The 17,304-nt window shown below is 54.4% G+C and overlaps 4 non-coding genes across 4 annotated transcripts; 3 read left to right on the top strand and 1 right to left on the bottom strand.

Moving 5' to 3' along the window:
• Positions 1 to 1,138: 1,138 nt before the first annotated feature.
• LOC134365304 (U6 spliceosomal RNA) lies at positions 1,139 to 1,240 on the bottom strand. Its single transcript, XR_010022009.1, has one exon. It is a non-coding gene; the product is annotated as a U6 spliceosomal RNA (small nuclear RNA).
• A 3,320-nt stretch (positions 1,241 to 4,560) lies between these two features.
• Positions 4,561 to 4,751, top strand: LOC134365271 (U2 spliceosomal RNA). The gene has a single exon (XR_010021983.1). It is a non-coding gene; the product is annotated as a U2 spliceosomal RNA (small nuclear RNA).
• A 4,327-nt stretch (positions 4,752 to 9,078) lies between these two features.
• Positions 9,079 to 9,269, top strand: LOC134365363 (U2 spliceosomal RNA). Its single transcript, XR_010022064.1, has one exon. It is a non-coding gene; the product is annotated as a U2 spliceosomal RNA (small nuclear RNA).
• A 4,300-nt stretch (positions 9,270 to 13,569) lies between these two features.
• LOC134365385 (U2 spliceosomal RNA) lies at positions 13,570 to 13,760 on the top strand. The gene has a single exon (XR_010022086.1). It is a non-coding gene; the product is annotated as a U2 spliceosomal RNA (small nuclear RNA).
• Positions 13,761 to 17,304: the final 3,544 nt, after the last annotated feature.

The raw sequence follows: 17,304 nt of genomic DNA, 5'->3' as shown, positions 1-17,304 counted from the left end.
GGAAGGGATGCAATTACAGTCTAGGAGAGACCCGGGCAGGGGATGAGTACGGGGTTTGCTGAAGTGCAAACAGACTGCTGAGGTAAGGGGGAGGGGGAGTGGCCGTGAGTAGAAAGCCAACCAGGCCATGGCTGCCTTTCTCTGCGGGCTTCTGTACACCTAGTCACCACCGTGTCTTGCCGAGCCTGCCTCTCTGGAAAAGAGGCTCCAGCTGCGTTTTTAAGGGCTCATTTTTCTCTGCAAAGAGCACCCTGGCCCGTAAGGGAGCCACCTTCAGGCAGGGCTCATGAGCCTCATACCCTTTACCCTGAGCTGCCCAGCCCAGGATGTGGCAAGTCCTGATGGGGAGTCACTTTATTACAGGAAAATTGTTCATGACACTTGGCTCCCACCTCTCTGATCTCTAACTCCTTTCTTGCTACCCCCTAAAGGAGAGCCCCTGAGGGTAAATTTGTTGGAAACAAAGCCAGAAAAGGTTTAATCTCAGTCTTCAATTCAGTAGAACCCAGTGTTTCTAGGTGGTACTGAAACCAGGTCTGTCCCAGCAGGGAAACTAAACAGGGCACGGTGGCCTGAGGGATCAGTGAGCAGGAATTTTACATACAGCACTGATCGAGGCACCAGTGTCTTTTTAAAGGAGAGTTAACCCTTCTTTGATCACCCGATCTATGAAACAGATATTTAGTTCAGATCTAAGTGTCTAATCCCCCTGGCCCCGGCCCCTTGGCAGCTCTCCCACCCTGTCTGCCTTTGTACATAACTGGAATGCGGATCAGGATAAGGATAAGAGGGCACAAGTCATTCCTAAGTCTATAAGCAACTGTCTGATTTCCAAAGAACTCAGGTGCCTTCTGAAAGAAGCTTCTTTCCTAACCGCATACCATGAGGTCATAAATGGTGGGTATGGCCTGAACTTGGCTAACCTAAGGCTAGGCCACATTTACTCTCAGTTTAGTAACAGCTGCCTGCTGGGGATGCCAAAACAAATCTGTTAAACTCAATATGGTCAAAACTGAGATTGTTATCTTTAAACATCCACACTCCTGACCTCATTTTCAAAGCTATTTATTTTCCTGTGTTCTACTTTCGTACATTCATTCACTCATTTATGCCTGTGTGCATGCATTAATGCACTCTTTTTTTATTTTAACGCTTCATGAATTTGCAAATCATCTTTGTGCAGGGGCCATGCTAATCTATGTATTGTTCCAGTTTTAGTATACGTGCTGCCAAAATCCACTCATTTATGCCTGTGTGCGTGCATTCATTCACTCATTTATGCCTGTGTGCATGCATTCATTCACTCATTTATGCATGTGTGCATGCATTCTTCCGTGCATTTATGCCTGTGTACATGCATTCATTCACTCAGCTCATGCTGAGCCCACTGTGGTTAATGGCTCTGCCATCTAGTCTGCTGCATGAGTCAACAGTGTGGAACCCCTCTTTGCTTACCTCCCTCCTGCTCATCTCCCCATATGCAGTGGGTGGTCAAGCCCTAAGGATTCTACCTCCTTAGCACTTAGGTCAAAGTGTAGTTTTCAGAAAGTTAAAAACAGACTCTCATATATGCAATGAGTAATAACCAAAGCTGTAAATTATTCAAATATCCATCAGCAGGTAAATAGAAACAAATTGTGGGATAGCCATATAGTGCATATCCACTCAGCAGAAAAAAGGAATCAGCTATTGGTATACACAACAACATGCTGAATCTCAAAATAATTGTGCTAATTGAAAGAAGCCAGACACTCCCCCCCCACCAAAAAAAGTACATTCTGTATGATTACATTTATATGAAATTCTAGAAAATACCAGTTAAACTGTACTGTGGTAACAAAAAACAGATCAGTGGTTACCTGTGGAGGGACAGGAGGCAGGAATTATAAAGAGGCAAGAAGAATCTTTGGGAGTTATAAATATATTCACCATCTTGATTGCAGTGATAGTTTCACAGGTATATTCATATGTCAAAACTTAAAAAATTGTGCATTTTAAATATATGCAGTTTCTTTTATATGTCAATTATACCTCAATAAGGTTGTTTAAAATATAATTTAACAAATATGCCTGCTACATGCTGAGGATTTATTTAACTCATGAATGAGGCAAACAGCAGGATACCAAAGCCAGTTCAAAGGAAAATAGGAAAGGCTGAGAATCTTTCAACACTGATAACAAGCCACCAGGAAGTACTTGTGCTTTCAGGAATCACAAAGAACCTCAAGCAGATGAAATACGCGCGCACGCACACACACACACACACACACACACACACACACACACACACACACACACACACACACACACACACACGCACGCACGCATGCACATCCCTACCTATGCACATCCTAGTAAAATGGTTGAAATCAAGGACACAAAGAGAATCCTTATAGCAGCCAGAGAGAAAGAGAAAATGCTAAAATAGATGACTAAGGTAGATACAAAACTGGTTAATGTTCTATTGCCAATGAAATATTACTCTGGGGTTGTCTTTTTTTTTTTAAGCAGAAAATTGCGGAAGTTGCTTGCTTAATGTTCTACAAATAAACAGCTAACTTCACAGAATCTGAGCCCTAATCACTAGCAAAAAGTCAGACAAAGGTACATTTTCCGCTAGCTGGGCTGTTCAGTATGGTAGCCGTGAGTCACAGGTGGCCGTGAGCACTTGAAATGAATCTGAATTGAGATGTGCTGTAAAGTGTAAAATACATGCCAGAAGTCAAAGATACCATATACAAAAAGAATGTAAAATATCTCATTACAGTGTTTTACATTGATTACACGTTGAAACAGTAACATTTTAGACGTATTAGATTAAATAAAATATGATTAAAATTAATTTCACTTGCTTTTTTTCCCTGTTTTTAATGTAGCAACTAGAAAGTTTTATATGGCTTGCATTGTATTTCTGTTGGCCAGCACTGCTCTAGCAAATTAAATAATCCTTGGGAAAGCCTGTTAAATATTGTTCCACTATGACATTCAAAGACACACTGTCCTTTTGCTTTATGTCCAGGTGTTCCTTTTTCTCACTACTTCTTATCCCTGTTTCTTCACCCCCAACCCCTAACCTCCATCTGTCTCTCTGTGTCCTCAGCAACCTGCCACACTGCGACCCAGGTCATCTTTCTGACAGGGAGCAGCATGTTCCCTGCTGTTTACAGGAGGGAGCCACATCCCATGGTCTGACACGTCAGGCCTCACCCCTGCCTGCCCACCGTCCCTCCAGCGTGGCTGGGCCTAGTGCTCCTGCCTGGCTGCAGCAGCACTTCTGCCCTACGGTGCCTTTCTTCCCTCTCATTTTCTGAAGCCTCCTCCGTGAGGCCTTTATGTTTCCTCAGATTGAACCAGCCATTTCCTCCTCTGGTCACAGCAGTAGCCTATGGGAACTCATACCCCAGCACCGCAGAGGGAAGCTTTATTAACTTGCTGATTACATGTATGTCTCTACCCACACGAAAGGAAATTTTCCAAGAACCGTTATTAGATTTTTAAAAAATGATGTGTGAACCCCCGCTTTCTTTATAGTCATTTATTTTTGTGTCATTGGCTTTCAGACCTTTTCATCATAATGCATAAGAAATACAGTTTATGGAATGACCTAATATCCTCTCTCTCCCTCTCTCCTATACTCACTCACACAGAACTAACAAAAATTTTTCACATTACTTATCTTCTATGTACCCTGCCTTTAATTTTTTCTTTGCTACTCTATTCTATTTGTTTAACTTTTTAAATGCTGTTTCTGACCACTGATGGGTCACAGTTTGAATGACACTGATCTTGGTCAACTTTTCCAAAATGTTTTTGAGCTGACCCCTCTACCAGCTTCATACCTGGTGTTTAAAGAAAAAAAGATTCCACACTCAAATAATTTCAGGAAATACTGTATTCAATGTCCAGCTGAGAGAGAGCCATTCACGTGTCTTAGGGGTAGAAGGCTCTGAGATGTCCTCCATTAACACTTGGTGAGCATAAAACACATTATATGCTTCATACCGGTGAACCTCCAGAGGATCAGCATTTCTCAGATCTGCCAAGTTAGAAAACACTGAAGAGCACTGTTCCCTCCCCTAACTCAGCAGGGTAACCCCTCCTCCCCCTCGCCCCGCACCCCCACCGCCCGCTTTCTTCAGCAGAGGTCGGGCCACTCTGCGCCGACAGTCTCCCTCCCGGCCCGCAGCTCAGATCCCCTTCGCTCAGTCTTTAAGGCAGGTCGGTACAGACCAGGAGCCGGGCCCCGGCACCCAGCTTCCGCGGCAGCGCGTCAAGGCGGTCCTGAGGGTGGAGTCCGTGGCAGTGGCCACGCCTCCCAGAGGCAGAATGGGCGGGGCATGGAAATGAGAACGGGGCTTCAGCCGCGGAACCGCCGTAGGAGAAAGGGATGTAAAAGGTGTCTTTTCCAAGGCAGAGCATCAGATATGCGCGGAGGGGCGCAGCGTTTTGCACAGGCCTGTGACAAAGCGAAGGAGGCAGACGGCGACGGTGTGGTTGGTCACCGTGAGCTAAAGATGGGTAAGGGAGAGGCGGCAGGTGGCGAGGGGCGGCGGGGCGGGCATCGCTTCTCGGCCTTTTGGCTAAGATCAAGTGTAGTATCTGTTCTTATCAGTTTAATATCTGATACGTCCTCTATCCGAGGACAATATATTAAATGGATTTTTGGAGCAGGGACGTGGAACGGGACCTTGCTCCGTCCAGTCCACGCATCGGCCTGGTATTGCAGTGCTTCCAGGCGCGGTGCACCCCTCCGGGGACAAGAACGTTGGTGACCCAAGATGAGAGATGGCGGGGACGGGTTGCGGAGTGTTGAGGGGCTGATAGCTGCGGAGGCCTCCCCCCTGTTGCCCGCCCACCCGGCGAGCGGGGCCAGGCCCGCGGCAGCGCGGGGACCAGGCCCGCGGGGCGCTGCCGCTTGGCGTGGTCGGCGCTTCGGCCCGCTCTTTGCGTGCGCCGGGAGAGGGAAGCTGCTGCCGAGGTCCCGCCCGGCGCTGCGCTCCCACCTAGGACCTGGGGCGGGTGGGGGGGCTCCGACCTGCTGCCGTCGCCGTCGCCAGGCTCGACACGTCCCTCGTTCCCATCTTTTCTTTCATCAACTGGGGAGGTCCCGTCTGTCCTCTCTCTGCCTCTTCTCCACATGCTCTCTTCCTATTGCTGCGCACACCTGCCTATCCCTACTGCTCTCCTCGGGGGGCTTGTCTGTGTCTCTTCTCTCCCACATCGCCTCAGCCTGTACTACCTGGGTGGCGGGAGCACGTGGACTTGCTGCTGATTTCGGCTTGCAGACCCTTCTCCTACCACCCTTAAAAGCCAAACGACAACGCTGGCTCTGCGTCTCCTGGCTTCGGGCTCTACTCCCCCCTCCCCCCCCACGGCCCTTCCCGTTGCACTCGGGACGGATTCTGGCTTCTCGGGGTTTCTCTAACGGTACGCCTGTCCTCATGTTTCCTGATTTCAACGTCCACGTACAAAGTACGAGCCCAGCAGGCAGTTCGGTGCCAAGAGCCATGAAGATCCACCCGGACGGAACGCGGGCAAAAATGATGAGCCGGCTGTTCCCGGCGTTATGTTCCACGGCGTGAAAGCCAAAACACGATTCGTGACACCTGTTAACGACGGCCGGGTAGACTTGAACAAAAACTCAACGGGGGCCACGGTGATAGGTTATAGGGACGCTGCAACGGGATCCTGCAGTGTGGGAAACAGGTTGGACCCTAACCCTAACTCCAACGAGGACGAGTGGTTACAGCCAAGGAAGTGGGGTGGGGGTGGGGGTGGGGGTGGGGGTGGGGGCTGGGGGGGGTGTCAGTGGTTGAAAAAGTACTAAGAGGAAAGAAACATGGGGGGGGGGCGGTAAGAGGGATTTCTGCTAGACGGACTCCGACTCCCGTAGAATTGTTGCGGAAGGCAAGCCAGGGTGATAAGAGACCAGGAGGGAGGATTTTCACTGAACTGGTTTGGCGGGTTTCTTGCTCAAACTGGATCCTACGAGGACAGAGCGGGAAACCCAAGGTCAAGCCTACTCAGAATGGACCCAGAGGAGCCTGATTCAAGTTTTGGTCAAAGGACAGAGGCTTGGTGGACAGTTCCCAAAAGGAGGGGGCCCATCGCACCACACGGGGCCACGTGGGGAGGCACGTGGGTCAGTCGGGAGTCAGAAGAAGTAAAGGAGAAACGATGTCTCAGGGCCTTTATCGTGGGTAGGGCGTGTGTGGGGGACGGGAGTGGGGGTGGCACGGGAGGTCGGAGGAACGATTGGGTGAGAGCCAGGGTAGGCAAGTCCGAGCAATTTATTTGATTGGTTGGTTTGCATAGGATGGGCCCATTGCAGGCAAGTCGTCTGCTGTCTCCAGAAATGAGCTGGCCTTGGGAAGGGAAGGCTCTCCCTTGGCCAGCCAGGCAGGCCCCCGACATACGACAGCATCATAAAATACAGAAAATAAGAGAGAGAGACTACGGAACAACAATTTGTCGCGTGATTTCAAATAGCTCATAGAGAGGACTTGAAGTGTTCCCGACACAAAGAAATGACGAATGTTTGAGATGATGGGTATGCCCGTTACCCTGATTCGATGGGTGCACGTTGTACGCATGTACCCAAATATCACAACATACCCCATGAATGTACACAATCATTACGTGTCGATTAAGAAAACTAAATTTGGTAAGATGGCGGGGGGGGGGTGGAGAGAGAGAGAGAGAGAGAGAGAGAGAGAGGAATACAGAAAATTAAATACATGATCCATACAGTTGGTAATAATTTTATGTGACCTTTTTGACTCGGGAAGAGAGCAGGGACATGTACCTCTGAGAGCAAAGCATCTCTCCCCTCCCCCCCAGGTCAGATCCAAATGAGTGTTATCAATTAGGGTTTATTCCTTCAATAAACACTTATTGGATCACGACTATGTGCTAAGACCGAGTGACAGGTGCACAGGTAGAACAAAGACAAGACAGGCCCTACCCTGAGAGAGTTTACTGTCACGGTGGGTCCACACGCCTAGGCCGAGATCCCTCGTTCCTGAAAACGATTTCTTCTCATGACGTGTCGTCAGCAGAATATAACCTCAACTGAGAGCGGGCATTAACGAACATTTCTCCTGCTTCTTGCAAATATTCACATAATGGGATGCAGAAGTACTAACGTTTGATTCTAGGGTGCGGCTGTGGGCCCCGTGGGGGTGTTTCATAGTCCACAGTCCATATTTCTAGAATCTGGAAAAGTCTGAAATCCAAAATATATCTGGCCCTGAGGATCCAGCGTGGGGGTGAGGGAGGATAAACTGTGAGACCTTGTGGAGTGCCTGAGGGAGGCCGAGGAAAAACAAGACTTCGGGAAGAAAACTTGAGGGGCCCTCAGCTCTGGCGGCCGAGGAGAGGAATGTCCAGGGAATGGCTCAAGAGAGGGCCTGGTTGGGTCCGCCCGGCCTCACCTCTTGCCGCACGCGGGGAGGTGAAGCACAGGAGATGACGTCCTGGCTGTTGACGTCCCCGTTCCACAGACGGGGAGCTGAGCGAGGCAGAAGGGACTCACCCGAGGTTCCTCCCCTTGTGTGTGTTCTGAAGGCTAGGCCCCATGCCGGACGTTTCTCACCATCTCTGGGATAATGTCTGATAATTCCTCATTCTCTCCTTGTCTCCAATGTACCGATCACGGATTGAACCCAGAGGGCTGGAATGAGGAGCCCCGCGTTCACAGGGTGAGTCACGAGGCCGGTAAGCGGTCGACAGAGGGTGGGCTCTTTGTGCGTCTGTGCCCTCGACCGATGCACTTAGACGGCCTGCTGCGTTCCTGCCTCCCTGCAGACAGCCCTGCGTCTCACGGGCTCAGCCGCACGTTGTCTCACGGCCGGCCCGACACACCAGAACCAAGTCTTTCACTCTAGGCGAGGACTTTCCCGGGCTCCGTGCTCTCTCCTCGCTCCACAGGCGAGTTTAGCGGCGGTGAAGGCTGCGGACGCTGGCGCCAGCCACCCAGCCAGCCGGCCGGCCAGCCCAGGGCGAGGTTCCAGTCCTGCCTCTCCCACTCACTCACTAGCTGTGTGGTCTTGGGCGAGGCGCTTAAGGCGTCTCCACACACACCTGACGTCAGCTCCGTGGGTCTGCAGCGAAGAAAAGGCCTCAGGACAGCACCTGGCGCAGACGATCGATGTTACCTGTCGTCAGTCGGCAGGCAACACAGCTTGTCCAGGCTGGGTGTCTTTAGGGTTACTGTGACCGATGAGGCCAAGGTCGGACTGCCTTACGGTTTCACAAGCACGACCCCTTCACGGGAACCTCGTGGGACGCTAAGACCCACATTCCAGACGACTAAGCCACGGTCGCCCGGTGAGCTCCTGTGGGGCTCCCTAAACTCCAGGAGGCAGGCACTAAGGTATCCAGGTATCCCCTTCTCAGCTGGGGAAACCGAGACTGGGGAGGTCTAAGGAGTTTCCCAAACTCCCCCGCTGACGGAGCGCGAGTTGGGCAGATCAGGGCGGCGACCCCTCTCTGCCGCCCTTGGCGGGGGCGGGGGCGGGGGGGGGGGGCCGGACCCGCGATCCTGACTCTCGGCGCTGGGCTCCTCCTTCGGTCAGGGAAGTCCTGTTCCCTCCCCTAACTCAGCAGGGTAACCCCTCCTCCCCCTCGCCCACACCCCCACCGCCCGCTTTCTTCAGCAGAGGTCGGGCCACTCTGCGCCGACAGTCTCCCTCCCGGCCCGCAGCTCAGATCCCCTTCGCTCAGTCTTTAAGGCAGGTCGGTACAGACCAGGAGCCGGGCCCCGGCACCCAGCTTCCGCGGCAGCGCGTCAAGGCGGTCCTGAGGGTGGAGTCCGTGGCAGTGGCCACGCCTCCCAGAGGCAGAATGGGCGGGGCATGGAAATGAGAACGGGGCTTCAGCCGGGGAACCGCCGTAGGAGAAAGGGATGTAAAAGGTGTCTTTTCCAAGGCAGAGCATCAGATATGCGCGGAGGGGCGCAGCGTTTTGCACAGGCCTGTGACAAAGCGAAGGAGGCAGACGGCGACGGTGTGGTTGGTCACCGTGAGCTAAAGATGGGTAAGGGAGAGGCGGCAGGTGGCGAGGGGCGGCGGGGCGGGCATCGCTTCTCGGCCTTTTGGCTAAGATCAAGTGTAGTATCTGTTCTTATCAGTTTAATATCTGATACGTCCTCTATCCGAGGACAATATATTAAATGGATTTTTGGAGCAGGGACGTGGAACGGGAGCTTGCTCCGTCCAGTCCACGCATCGGCCTGGTATTGCAGTGCCTCCAGGCGCGGTGCACCCCTCCGGGGACAAGAACGTTGGTGACCCAAGATGAGAGATGGCGGGGACGGGTTGCGGAGTGTTGAGGGGCTGATAGCTGCGGAGGCCTTCCCCCTGTTGCCCGCCCACCCGGCGAGCGGGGACCAGGCCCGCGGGGCGCTGCCGCTTGGCGTGGTCGGCGCTTCGGCCCGCTCTTTGCGTGCGCCGGGAGAGGGAAGCTGCTGCCGAGGTCACGCCCGGCGCTGCGCTCCCACCTAGGACCTGGGGCGGGTGGGGGGGCTCCGACCTGCTGCCGTCGCCGTCGCCAGGCTCGACACGTCCCTCGTTCCCATCTTTTCTTTCATCAACTGGGGAGGTCCCGTCTGTCCTCTCTCTGCCTCTTCTCCACATGCTCTCTTCCTATTGCTGCGCACACCTACCTATCCCTACTGCTCTCCTCGGGGGCTTGTCTGTGTCTCTTCTCTCCCACATCGCCTCAGCCTGTACTACCTGGGTGGCGGGAGCACGTGGACTTGCTGCTGATTTCGGCTTGCAGACCCTTCTCCTACCACCCTTAAAAGCCAAACGACAACGCTGGCTCTGCGTCTCCTGGCTTCGGGCTCTACTCCCCCCTCCCCCCCCACGGCCCTTCCCGTTGCACTCGGGACGGATTCTGGCTTCTCGGGGTTTCTCTAACGGTACGCCTGTCCTCATGTTTCCTGATTTCAACGTCCACGTACAAAGTACGAGCCCAGCAGGCACGACCCGACCGGACGCGGGCAAAAATGATGAGCCGGCTGTTCCCGGCGTTATGTTCCACGGCGTGAAAGCCAAAACACGATTCGTGACACTGTTAACGACGGGCCGGGTAGACTTGCACAAAAACTCAACGGGGGCCACGGTGATAGGTTATAGGGGACGCTGCAACGGGATCGTGCAGTGTGGGAACAGGTTGGACCCTAACCCTAACTCCAACGAGGACGAGGACGAGTGGTTACAGCCAAGGAAGTGGGGTGGGGGTGGGGTGGGGGGGGCTGGGGGGGTGTCAGTGGTTGAAAAAGTACTAAGAGGAAAGAAACATCGGGGGGGGGGGGCGGTAAGAGGGATATCTGCTAGACGGACTCCGACTCCGTAGAATTGTTGCGGAAGGCAAGCCAGGGTGATAAGAGACCAGGAGGGAGGATTTTCACTGAACTGATTTGGCGGCTTTCTTGCTCAAACTGGATCCTACGAGGACAGAGCGGTGAAACCCAGGTCAAGCCTACTCAGAATGGACCCAGAGGAGCCTGATTCAAGTTTTGGTCAAAGGGACAAGAGGCTTGGTGGACAGTTCCCAAAAGGAGGGGGCCCATCGCACCACACGGGGCCACGTGGGGAGGCACGTGGGTCAGTCGGGAGTCAGAAGAAGTAAAGGGAGAAACGATGTCTCAGTGGCCTTTATCGTGGGTTAGGGCGTGTGTGGGGGACGGGAGTGGGGGGTGGCACGGGAGGTCGGAGGAACGATTGGGTGAGAGCCAGGGTAGGCAAGTCCGAGCAATTTATTTGATTGGTTGGTTGCATAGATGGGCCCATTGCAGGCAAGTCGTCTGCTGTCTCCAGAAATGAGCTGGCCTTGGGAAGGGAAGGCTCTCCCTTGGCCAGCCAGGCAGGCCCCGACATACGACAGCATCATAAAATACAGAAAATAAGAGAGAGAGACTACGGAACAACAATTTGTCGCGTGATTTCAAATAGCTCATAGAGAGGACTTGAAGTGTTCCCGACACAAAGAAATGACGAATGTTTGAGATGATGGGTATGCCCGTTACCCTGATTCGATGGGTGCACGTTGTACGCATGTACCCAAATATCACAACATACCCCATGAATGTACACAATCATTACGTGTCGATTAAGAAAACTAAATTTGGTAAGATGGCGGGGGGGGGGTGGAGAGAGAGAGAGAGAGAGAGAGAGAGAGAGGAATACAGAAAATTAAATACATGATCCATACAGTTGGTAATAATTTTATGTGACCTTTTTGACTCGGGAAGAGAGCAGGACATGTACCTCTGAGAGCAAAGCATCTCTCCCCTCCCCCCCAGGTCAGATCCAAATGAGTGTTATCAATTAGGGTTTATTCCTTCAATAAACACTTATTGGATCACGGACTATGTGCTAAGACCGAGTGACAGGTGCACAGGTAGAACAAAGACAAGACAGGCCCTACCCTGAGAGAGTTTACTGTCACGGTGGGTCCACACGCCTAGGCCGAGATCCCTCGTTCCTGAAAACGATTTCTTCTCATGACGTGTCGTCAGCAGAATATAACCTCAACTGAGAGCGGGCATTAACGAACATTTCTCCTGCTTCTTGCAAATATTCACATAATGGGATGCAGAAGTACTAACGTTTTGATTCTAGGGTGCGGCTGTGGGCCCCGTGGGGGTGTTTCATAGTCCACAGTCCATATTTCTAGAATCTGGAAAAGTCTGAAATCCAAAATATATCTGGCCCTGAGGATCCAGCGTGGGGGTGAGGGAGGATAAACTGGAGACTTGTGGAGTGCCTGAGGGGAGGCCGAGGAAAACAAGACTTCGGGAAGAAAACTTGAGGGGCCCTCAGCTCTGGCGGCACCGAGGAGAGAGGAATGTCCCAGGGAATGGCTTCAAGAGAGGGCCTGGTTGGGTCCGCCCGGCCTCACCTCTTGCCGCACGCGGGGAGGTGAAGCCACAGGAGAATGACGTCCTGGAGCTGTTGACGTCCCCGTTCCACAGACGGGGAGCTGAGCGAGGCAGAAGGGACTCACCCGAGGTTCCTCCCCTTGTGTGTGTCCTGAAGGGCTAGGCCCCATGCCCGGACCGTTTCTCACCATCTCTGGGATAATGTCTGATAATTCCTCATTCTCTCCTTGTCTCCAATGTACCGATCACGGATTGGAACCCAGAGGGCTGGAATGAGGAGCCCCGCGTTCACAGGGTGAGTCACGAGGCCGGTAAGCGGTCGACAGAGGGTGGGCTCTTTTGTGCGTCTGTGCCCTCGACCGATGCAGCTTAGACGGCCTGTGCTGCGTTCCTGCCTCCCTGCAGACAGCCCTGCGGTCTCACGGGCTCAGCCGCACGTTGTCCTCACGGGCCGGCCCGACACACCAGAACCAAGTCTTTCACTCTAGGCGAGGACTTTCCCGGGCTCCGTGCTCTCTCCTCTGCTCCACAGGCGAGTTTTAGCGGCGGTGAAGGCTGCGGACGCTGGCGCCAGGCCACCCAGCCAGCCGGCCGGCCAGCCCAGGGCGAGGTTCCAGTCCTGCCTCTCCCACTCACTCACTAGCTGTGTGGTCTTGGGCGAGGCGCTTAAGGCGTCTCCACACACACCTGACGTCAGCTCCGTGGGTCTGCAGCGAAGAAAAGGCCTCAGGACAGCACCTGGCGCAGACGATCGATGTTACCTGTCGTCAGTCGGCAGGCAACACAGCTTGTCCAGGCTGGGTGTCTTTAGGGTTACTGTGACCGATGAGGCCAAGGTCGGACTGCCTTACGGTTTCACAAGCACGACCCCTTCACGGGAACCTCGTGGGACGCTAAGACCCACATTCCAGACGACTAAGCCACGGTCGCCCGGTGAGCTCCTGTGGGGCTCCCTAAACTCCAGGAGGCAGGCACTAAGGTATCCAGGTATCCCCTTCTCAGCTGGGGAAACCGAGACTGGGGAGGTCTAAGGAGTTTCCCAAACTCCCCCGCTGACGGAGCGCGAGTTGGGCAGATCAGGGCGGCGACCCCTCTCTGCCGCCCTTGGCGGGGGCGGGGGCGGGGGGGGGGCCGGACCCGCGATCCTGACTCTCGGCGCTGGGCTCCTCCTTCGGTCAGGGAAGTCCTGTTCCCTCCCCTAACTCAGCAGGGTAACCCCTCCTCCCCCTCGCCCCGCACCCCCACCGCCCGCTTTCTTCAGCAGAGGTCGGGCCACTCTGCGCCGACAGTCTCCCTCCCGGCCCGCAGCTCAGATCCCCTTCGCTCAGTCTTTAAGGCAGGTCGGTACAGACCAGGAGCCGGGCCCCGGCACCCAGCTTCCGCGGCAGCGCGTCAAGGCGGTCCTGAGGGTGGAGTCCGTGGCAGTGGCCACGCCTCCCAGAGGCAGAATGGGCGGGGCATGGAAATGAGAACGGGGCTTCAGCCGCGGAACCGCCGTAGGAGAAAGGGATGTAAAAGGTGTCTTTTCCAAGGCAGAGCATCAGATATGCGCGGAGGGGCGCAGCGTTTTGCACAGGCCTGTGACAAAGCGAAGGAGGCAGACGGCGACGGTGTGGTTGGTCACCGTGAGCTAAAGATGGGTAAGGGAGAGGCGGCAGGTGGCGAGGGGCGGCGGGGCGGGCATCGCTTCTCGGCCTTTTGGCTAAGATCAAGTGTAGTATCTGTTCTTATCAGTTTAATATCTGATACGTCCTCTATCCGAGGACAATATATTAAATGGATTTTTGGAGCAGGGACGTGGAACGGGAGCTTGCTCCGTCCAGTCCACGCATCGGCCTGGTATTGCAGTGCCTCCGGGCGCGGTGCACTCCTCCGGGGACAAGAACGTTGGTGACCCAAGATGAGAGATGGCGGGGACGGGTTGCGGAGTGTTGAGGGGCTGATAGCTGCGGAGGCCTCCCCCCTGTTGCCCGCCCACCCGGCGAGCGGGGACCAGGCCCGCGGGGCGCTGCCGCTTGGCGTGGTCGGCGCTTCGGCCCGCTCTTTGCGTGCGCCGGGAGAGGGAAGCTGCTGCCGAGGTCACGCCCGGCGCTGCGCTCCCACCTAGGACCTGGGGCGGGTGGGGGGGCTCCGACCTGCTGCCGTCGCCGTCGCCAGGCTCGACACGTCCCTCGTTCCCATCTTTTCTTTCATCAACTGGGGAGGTCCCGTCTGTCCTCTCTCTGCCTCTTCTCCACATGCTCTCTTCCTATTGCTGCGCACACCTACCTATCCCTACTGCTCTCCTCGGGGGCTTGTCTGTGTCTCTTCTCTCCCACATCGCCTCAGCCTGTACTACCTGGGTGGCGGGAGCACGTGGACTTGCTGCTGATTTCGGCTTGCAGACCCTTCTCCTACCACCCTTAAAAGCCAAACGACAACGCTGGCTCTGCGTCTCCTGGCTTCGGGCTCTACTCCCCCCTCCCCCCCCCACGGCCCTTCCCGTTGCACTCGGGACGGATTCTGGCTTCTCGGGGTTTCTCTAACGGTACGCCTGTCCTCATGTTTCCTGATTTCAACGTCCACGTACAAAGTACGAGCCCAGCAGGCAGTTCGGTGCCAAGAGCCATGAAGATCCACCCGGACGGAACGCGGGCAAAAATGATGAGCCGGCTGTTCCCGGCGTTATGTTCCACGGCGTGAAAGCCAAAACACGATTCGTGACACCTGTTAACGACGGCCGGGTAGACTTGAACAAAAACTCAACGGGGGCCACGGTGATAGGTTATAGGGACGCTGCAACGGGATCGTGCAGTGTGGGAAACAGGTTGGACCCTAACCCTAACTCCAACGAGGACGAGGACGAGTGGTTACAGCCAAGGAAGTGGGGTGGGGGTGGGGGTGGGGGGGGCTGGGGGGGTGTCAGTGGTTGAAAAAGTACTAAGAGGAAAGAAACATCGGGGGGGGGGGGGCGGTAAGAGGGATATCTGCTAGACGGACTCCGACTCCGTAGAATTGTTGCGGAAGGCAAGCCAGGGTGATAAGAGACCAGGAGGGAGGATTTTCACTGAACTGGTTTGGCGGGTTTCTTGCTCAAACTGGATCCTACGAGGACAGAGCGGGAAACCCAAGGTCAAGCCTACTCAGAATGGACCCAGAGGAGCCTGATTCAAGTTTTGGTCAAAGGACAGAGGCTTGGTGGACAGTTCCCAAAAGGAGGGGGCCCATCGCACCACACGGGGCCACGTGGGGAGGCACGTGGGTCAGTCGGGAGTCAGAAGAAGTAAAGGAGAAACGATGTCTCAGGGCCTTTATCGTGGGTAGGGCGTGTGTGGGGGACGGGAGTGGGGGTGGCACGGGAGGTCGGAGGAACGATTGGGTGAGAGCCAGGGTAGGCAAGTCCGAGCAATTTATTTGATTGGTTGGTTTGCATAGGATGGGCCCATTGCAGGCAAGTCGTCTGCTGTCTCCAGAAATGAGCTGGCCTTGGGAAGGGAAGGCTCTCCCTTGGCCAGCCAGGCAGGCCCCCGACATACGACAGCATCATAAAATACAGAAAATAAGAGAGAGAGACTACGGAACAACAATTTGTCGCGTGATTTCAAATAGCTCATAGAGAGGACTTGAAGTGTTCCCGACACAAAGAAATGACGAATGTTTGAGATGATGGGTATGCCCGTTACCCTGATTCGATGGGTGCACGTTGTACGCATGTACCCAAATATCACAACATACCCCATGAATGTACACAATCATTACGTGTCGATTAAGAAAACTAAATTTGGTAAGATGGCGGGGGGGGGGTGGAGAGAGAGAGAGAGAGAGAGAGAGAGAGAGAGGAATACAGAAAATTAAATACATGATCCATACAGTTGGTAATAATTTTATGTGACCTTTTTGACTCGGGAAGAGAGCAGGGACATGTACCTCTGAGAGCAAAGCATCTCTCCCCTCCCCCCCAGGTCAGATCCAAATGAGTGTTATCAATTAGGGTTTATTCCTTCAATAAACACTTATTGGATCACGACTATGTGCTAAGACCGAGTGACAGGTGCACAGGTAGAACAAAGACAAGACAGGCCCTACCCTGAGAGAGTTTACTGTCACGGTGGGTCCACACGCCTAGGCCGAGATCCCTCGTTCCTGAAAACGATTTCTTCTCATGACGTGTCGTCAGCAGAATATAACCTCAACTGAGAGCGGGCATTAACGAACATTTCTCCTGCTTCTTGCAAATATTCACATAATGGGATGCAGAAGTACTAACGTTTGATTCTAGGGTGCGGCTGTGGGCCCCGTGGGGGTGTTTCATAGTCCACAGTCCATATTTCTAGAATCTGGAAAAGTCTGAAATCCAAAATATATCTGGCCCTGAGGATCCAGCGTGGGGGTGAGGGAGGATAAACTGTGAGACCTTGTGGAGTGCCTGAGGGAGGCCGAGGAAAAACAAGACTTCGGGAAGAAAACTTGAGGGGCCCTCAGCTCTGGCGGCCGAGGAGAGGAATGTCCAGGGAATGGCTCAAGAGAGGGCCTGGTTGGGTCCGCCCGGCCTCACCTCTTGCCGCACGCGGGGAGGTGAAGCACAGGAGATGACGTCCTGGCTGTTGACGTCCCCGTTCCACAGACGGGGAGCTGAGCGAGGCAGAAGGGACTCACCCGAGGTTCCTCCCCTTGTGTGTGTTCTGAAGGCTAGGCCCCATGCCGGACGTTTCTCACCATCTCTGGGATAATGTCTGATAATTCCTCATTCTCTCCTTGTCTCCAATGTACCGATCACGGATTGAACCCAGAGGGCTGGAATGAGGAGCCCCGCGTTCACAGGGTGAGTCACGAGGCCGGTAAGCGGTCGACAGAGGGTGGGCTCTTTGTGCGTCTGTGCCCTCGACCGATGCACTTAGACGGCCTGCTGCGTTCCTGCCTCCCTGCAGACAGCCCTGCGTCTCACGGGCTCAGCCGCACGTTGTCTCACGGCCGGCCCGACACACCAGAACCAAGTCTTTCACTCTAGGCGAGGACTTTCCCGGGCTCCGTGCTCTCTCCTCGCTCCACAGGCGAGTTTAGCGGCGGTGAAGGCTGCGGACGCTGGCGCCAGCCACCCAGCCAGCCGGCCGGCCAGCCCAGGGCGAGGTTCCAGTCCTGCCTCTCCCACTCACTCACTAGCTGTGTGGTCTTGGGCGAGGCGCTTAAGGCGTCTCCACACACACCTGACGTCAGCTCCGTGGGTCTGCAGCGAAGAAAAGGCCTCAGGACAGCACCTGGCGCAGACGATCGATGTTACCTGTCGTCAGTCGGCAGGCAACACAGCTTGTCCAGGCTGGGTGTCTTTAGGGTTACTGTGACCGATGAGGCCAAGGTCGGACTGCCTTACGGTTTCACAAGCACGACCCCTTCACGGGAACCTCGTGGGACGCTAAGACCCACATTCCAGACGACTAAGC

Source organism: Cynocephalus volans, chromosome 16 (assembly GCF_027409185.1).
Source record: "Cynocephalus volans isolate mCynVol1 chromosome 16, mCynVol1.pri, whole genome shotgun sequence".
NCBI lineage: Eukaryota > Metazoa > Chordata > Mammalia > Dermoptera > Cynocephalidae > Cynocephalus > Cynocephalus volans.
Note: the sequence above shows the minus strand (reverse complement) of the source record. Positions and strands in the feature narration are given on the sequence as shown.